Genomic DNA, 5,864 nt, shown 5'->3' with positions numbered 1-5,864 from the left:
GATTTTTTTCCTCCTTGACAGCCTTTGATTAATACAACTTAAATAGCCTTGATTTGACTCGTTCTGTTTGTGTTTCAGAGATTCTTTCTTGCATTTAAAATTTCTGTGTAACAGCAAAGGATTTAAAATAATAAATTGCATTAAACAGTCATTGAAATGGCAGGGAATTTAAAATATTATTTGCTATATATTGTAATCTTGAGTATTTATCTAGGTGATGTGGTTTGTAGATTAATAACCCTAAGCAATTCTTTAAATTTTAGACGCATTAAACAATTGTATCTATACCTGCTAAATCATATACAAGTACCTTGTAACTAATAGATTAATTCACTGATTTTTATCCAATCTAATACAGATTAGTTATAACAGCTTTGTTGACCTTGAGCAATTTGGTGTAAGTGTTTTAAAGTTTGTTTCCATCTTATTTCTCAGCACCAACCAATGAAACTACAAATGTCGGAATGTGCAAGTAGACAAGTTACGGTAACGATATGAAAAAGAATTTTCAGAAATCCGAATGTGCAAGTAGACAAGTTACGGTAACGATATGAAAAAGAATTTTCAGAAATCCGAATGTGCAAGTAGACAAGTTACGGTAACGATATGAAAAAGAATTTTCAGAAATCCTGCATCTAGGACTTCACATAAGTACAAATGTACACCACAGATTTGGATCACTTGTTTATAGAATTTATTTATTTAATTGGACAACTTCTCAAAGAAAAGCCAAATATTATGGCTATAGCTAGGATTGATTTGTAGAAATTTGTTGAAAGGATTCACAAGATATAAAACCATGCCAATTTATATTGAAAGAAATTAAAGTTGAGAAAGTTCACCTATAAATATAAAATACCAAGTTTGACTTGATACTGAAACGAATTCTGAGTATTGGATGTTTGTTGCAGGTTTCCATTTCTGTTTTAATTTAGAAATCTACAAAATGAAAATGCAGGAATGGCTGTATAGTTTATATAAGATCAGAATATTTGATAAAAAGGGATAGATATATTTGGACAAAGATGAGACCTCATCCTTGAAATTTTGATATAGTTTTCACACGCTGTGTGTTACCCTTTGAAGCTTTGTGGTGGAATAGGGTTATATTTGGACATATAAGCTATTTATACATTTTACTATCAGCTAGTATACGTGTGCGGGATGCATAGGATTAATTAAATTATTTTATAGTTAAGAGGACTATCTTATTGGATATAACCATAATAGATGCAAGACATCCCTCAATATAGAAGTACATCCCTCAAAAATGAAGGCTAAATATGGCAAATATGATTGAACCAACAAGAAAACCATTAGCAAGAAAATAAATGATAATTTGTTTAAAGAATTTTATAATAGCTATACTTCAGTTTGCAGACCATATCAACCTTTTGATCTAGATTCCTTTCAGATTATCTATCCATTGTTTCCAAACAGGTCTAATTTATGATTTAGCAAGTGAGGAAATGCTCGCCCATTCTGCTGTAAACGGACAATGCTTCATCTTATTCTTGGGATATTTTCACATGCTATAACTGAAAGCTTTCACTGGACTAGGGTTGTATATTGGAACAGATGTATATAAAAACTACATAGATTAACAACAAACTCAAAGTAATTGATTAGATGCAAGTGAACCCTGAAAAAAACTGACGGGCAATAAGGATTGCACCAAATTAATAGGTATAAATAGGTCATTTACAAAATTTATGAAGGTTTTAGCAATTCAGATGTTGTTTGGGAAAATGCAGACGGGATTCCTTTCAGCTTAAAATGTCGTAAATCTAGTGTTAAATTCAGCATTTTGTGAGGCAAGGCTTGACCATAAACGGCATTCTGCAGTAAATGGATAATACTTCTTGGCGTTTAAATACTTGTAATTTTCATACCTTTTATTCAGGCTTCCTGTAATCAATGCAGTCCAGACTTCAAGGATAAGATTTCTTCCAGATTAATATGTCCTTTGCTTTAATCCAAATTCAAACAGATCTGAGGTAAAATTAAGCATTTGTGAGGCAGTGCTCCACCTTTTCAAAGTAAATGGATAATGCCATGTATCTCCTGCTGAATAGATCAATTTTTGGATTGAATTCATTTGAAGTCAATTTTTGCAAACCATCTATTTAGGTTACCAGATTGAGAAACCCTTCAAGATGATTCTAAAAGCCAGTCAACACGAGTAGATTCTTCAGGATTCTTATTGGTTGAAATTAATTGGTTCATCTATTTCAGATTTTTAGATGTAATGAAATTATCAAAAGGTTTCTTTGCATTCAGTCAACTTAAACAGGACAAAAAAAAAAAAAAAAAAAATTCTTAATATTCTAGGAAGACTAGTTTAAATGTGCTGTTTGCCCAAATAAAACCAAGGAAAAGAAGACTGAACTAAACAAAACCACTTTATTTCCAAATTATATTCAAATGATGTCAAAGGTTTTTGCAGTAAAAAAGATTTATTTAAGAAGAGACCACAACTGCAATGGGATTTCTTTCAGGTTTGGATGTTAAAAAGAAAAGTTCTGGTGTTTGATATTTTGAAAAAGGATAGAAGTACCTTTGCAGTTTTATCCAGTAAAATTTTCAGATGTCTTGATCAAATATAGGAACCAAATCCCTATTAGATGCAAAAAGAAATACAATTTCAGCTCGAGCATGGACTTTTTAAAATATTTTTATCATTGCACATTTCTAATACAGTTGAACATAACCAACAGCCCATGTGGATGCGCTCTTTATGAAATATCTACCCAAAGCGACTTGAAATCAGTAAAGAAAATGAAAGGTATCGCAATATAAATTTTATCACATTGGTCAAAACCCATTAGAAGATAATAGGACACAGCTTAGAGTTGTATCAACTTGTATTCAAATTAAAGCGTCTTAGAAGATTGTCATATTTCAGATCCAGTTTCAAGTCTAATGCTTAAAGTTAAATATAAAATGCAGATGTTTTCAATATCAAGATGGATTATGTACCAACATGTACCTAGTAGAAATTTATTTTAATTTTAGACGTGCTTCCATATAAACAACAAAGCTTTAAAAGAAGGGGAAAGAAAAGCCACCCAAAGGACTAATTATAGAATTATATCATCACATAGTCGAGCAATTGTGGCTCTAATAACAAATTATAATTTTAGAATTTGCAAGACTTCACTAACAAAGGGAATATAAAAATAGGCAAAACTAATCAAGATGCTTCCATATGAGGTACAAGGCTGACTTTGCACTTCCATATGAGGTACAAGGCTGACTTTGCAAAGCACCAATGGAAGATAAAACTCTGCTAACCTAATCAACAATATCATAAGATATATAAAGTCCTGTTTTAAGGTGTAACCAATATTTGCAGAGGGAAGTCATAAAGGGAAGTAACTTGAACTCATGGATTTATGTTTCTTTTTTGAAGTTCTAGCAGACAACAGATCTACTGTTGGACAGGGTAATATTTTTAGGTTAAGCGATTGGGTGTTCACAATTTGATATTTCGACAAAGAACCCTTGCATTACAGTAACTGATGTTAAAAAACAAACTTAATTTTTTTCCAATTCAAACAGAAATGTATATATGCTAGCATACAACTGAACTACACAACATTTTTAGCCTTTTAAGGAAAAGATGAATAGTGTCAATTGATTCAAAGCTTTTGAGAAAAAGAAATGGAATGAAACCGATTTTCAGGAGAAAAAATGTAGTTTTAATTGCAGAACCACTATCAACATTTAGACCCATTACTGAATTTGATGAAGCTAAGTTGAGGCTTTTTATATATTGTTTTCCATTTACCAAGCCTGAAGATGTGTTCATGTATTCAGGCAACAAATATTTCTTTTCATAGAAACAGTCGGGAGGCTCTTTTAAAAGAAGCAGTTTAAAAGCTGTAAAGAATTCACAGGTTTAAGATTTGGAAGAAGAGGTGGCCATTTCAAGAAGAAACTAGTATTTATATCCATGAATATGCATTCTTTAGTGTTCGTTAATTAGATGTTCCAAAATTTTAATTCCAAGCTTAATCATGAAGTTAATACAGGTCTCAAGTTATAATCTTGACAACATTGCAGAATCAAATAATTAATTAATGCACTTTTCAATCTAACAAGAAATTTCTTTGAGTTGAAACATTTTCTTTTTAGTTATAATTATAATTGCTATAGTATGAGTTTCTTAATAACTTGAGCTTAAATATATATATTCACAACTTTAAATTATGGATGTTGCATGAAGTCCGATGGTTTATAGATGTAAATCTTGAGGGTTTGGGAGGGATTAATCACTTCGCTCTTTATAGTGCTGTCATTGTATCAAGATGCTGAATGAATGTGAAGCTTGCATATTTTGATGAATCGCTAGCCTGTACAGTGAACCAAAAATTGGAGGTAGTGTTTGTTGTCTGTCTGTATCATTGAAACAATTATTTGCCTGAAACTTTTTTGATTTGATAAACATTAAGCATGTGTTCAAAAAATTATGGTTTCTTTTTTGTAAAAGACATTTGAAATGCTTTATATTCACTTTGAAAATATAGATATAATCAAATAACAGTAATTAATACTTAAATATTATCAAAATTTTTGTGAATGTATATACATGCTGGTATGCAAATGGGAGGGGTTGATTTTCAGGGCAGTTTCATTGTTTTCATAACAAGACCTGCTGTGTGTTGAGGGAAATCTACATGCCATTATGGTAGTAAGAGGAAAGGGATTAAAGCTAGGTTAATAGTCCTTATCCAGATATATGCTGTCTCCTTCAATCCAAACGCCAGATAATATAGAAGCTTAACAAAATATCTGCGGTATGAAGTAGTTGTAAAAATGCATGAAATATTTAAAAAGTTTTGTTTATAACTTTCTAATACAACTTGTTTGATTTCTCATTTGGACAAAGAATAAATGCACCTTTGAAGTTATCTTGCTACCTATAGTATACTTAATCATCTTCAATTAGCCTTTCAATTTTTGCTTACTTTTGAAGTTAATATTTTCAAGGTATATTAATGTAAATAAATTATAGATTAACTTCTAACTATAAATGCAATAGTCTAGTTTGGGGGCGGGGATTAATATGCAATAGATTTTTTTGGCAGTGAATGTGGTGATCATTAACAGCAGATTTCTGCACATGCACTAGGCCCAGTTGTGATACAGCACATCTGGAATGGAGTCCAATTTAGTAATGATATGGGAAAATATGTAGTTTATATTCCAACAATGGAAGCACAGAAAAGTTTGTCAAGTATGTTATAAAGATCATTATGGGATTGAGAAGTCTGATGTAAAATGTATACTGTATTGAAAGTAAGAACACATTTATTGATATACAAATTTATTGGTAATTTACAGTCATGACTGTTGATAAATATTTTATTGTAGATTTTGATTGTCATGTTTTTTTTTAAATTCTTATACAATGCATACATATCACAAATTACTTGATTAATAGAGTTGTCTAAAGCATATTTAACAGGAAAAATAATGTCTTATTTTGCTACATTTGTCTGGTGTTTTATATCATATACAAATATAAGTTTTGGCAAATAACAGTATCATTTGTATTAATATTGTTGTGTGATTGTTAATATCTATGCATCAGGAAGGGTTGATTTTCAGTGCATTTTCCATGTCCTCAAAGATCTGTTGTATGTTGAGGGAAATCTGTATGCCACTCTAATCAAAAGGGTAATAAATGTCGGTCCAGGCTGTCTTCTCTCCTATCCCAAGATGTTCCATGCTAGAAGCTTTTTCACCAAATCTGCGGTATGAAGTAGTTGGTAAATTTGCATGAAATATTTGAAGTTTTGTTAGCTGTTTAATAACACTTGAAAGGATTTCTCACCTGTACAAAAATAAATGCACCTTTG

General features: G+C 31.0%; 1 long non-coding RNA gene across 1 annotated transcript; it reads left to right on the top strand.

Annotated features, from left to right (window-relative positions):
• The first annotated feature begins 3,089 nt into the window (after positions 1–3,089).
• Positions 3,090–3,305, top strand: LOC139514166 (uncharacterized). The gene is made up of 2 exons (XR_011662577.1): positions 3,090–3,213; positions 3,245–3,305. It is a non-coding gene; the product is annotated as an uncharacterized lncRNA (long non-coding RNA).
• Positions 3,306–5,864: the final 2,559 nt, after the last annotated feature.

This window comes from Mytilus edulis, chromosome 3, assembly GCF_963676685.1.
Source record: "Mytilus edulis chromosome 3, xbMytEdul2.2, whole genome shotgun sequence".
Taxonomy (NCBI): Eukaryota; Metazoa; Mollusca; class Bivalvia; order Mytilida; family Mytilidae; genus Mytilus; species Mytilus edulis.
The sequence above is the reverse complement of the archived record's forward strand: the minus strand, read 5'-3'. Positions and strand labels throughout refer to the sequence as shown.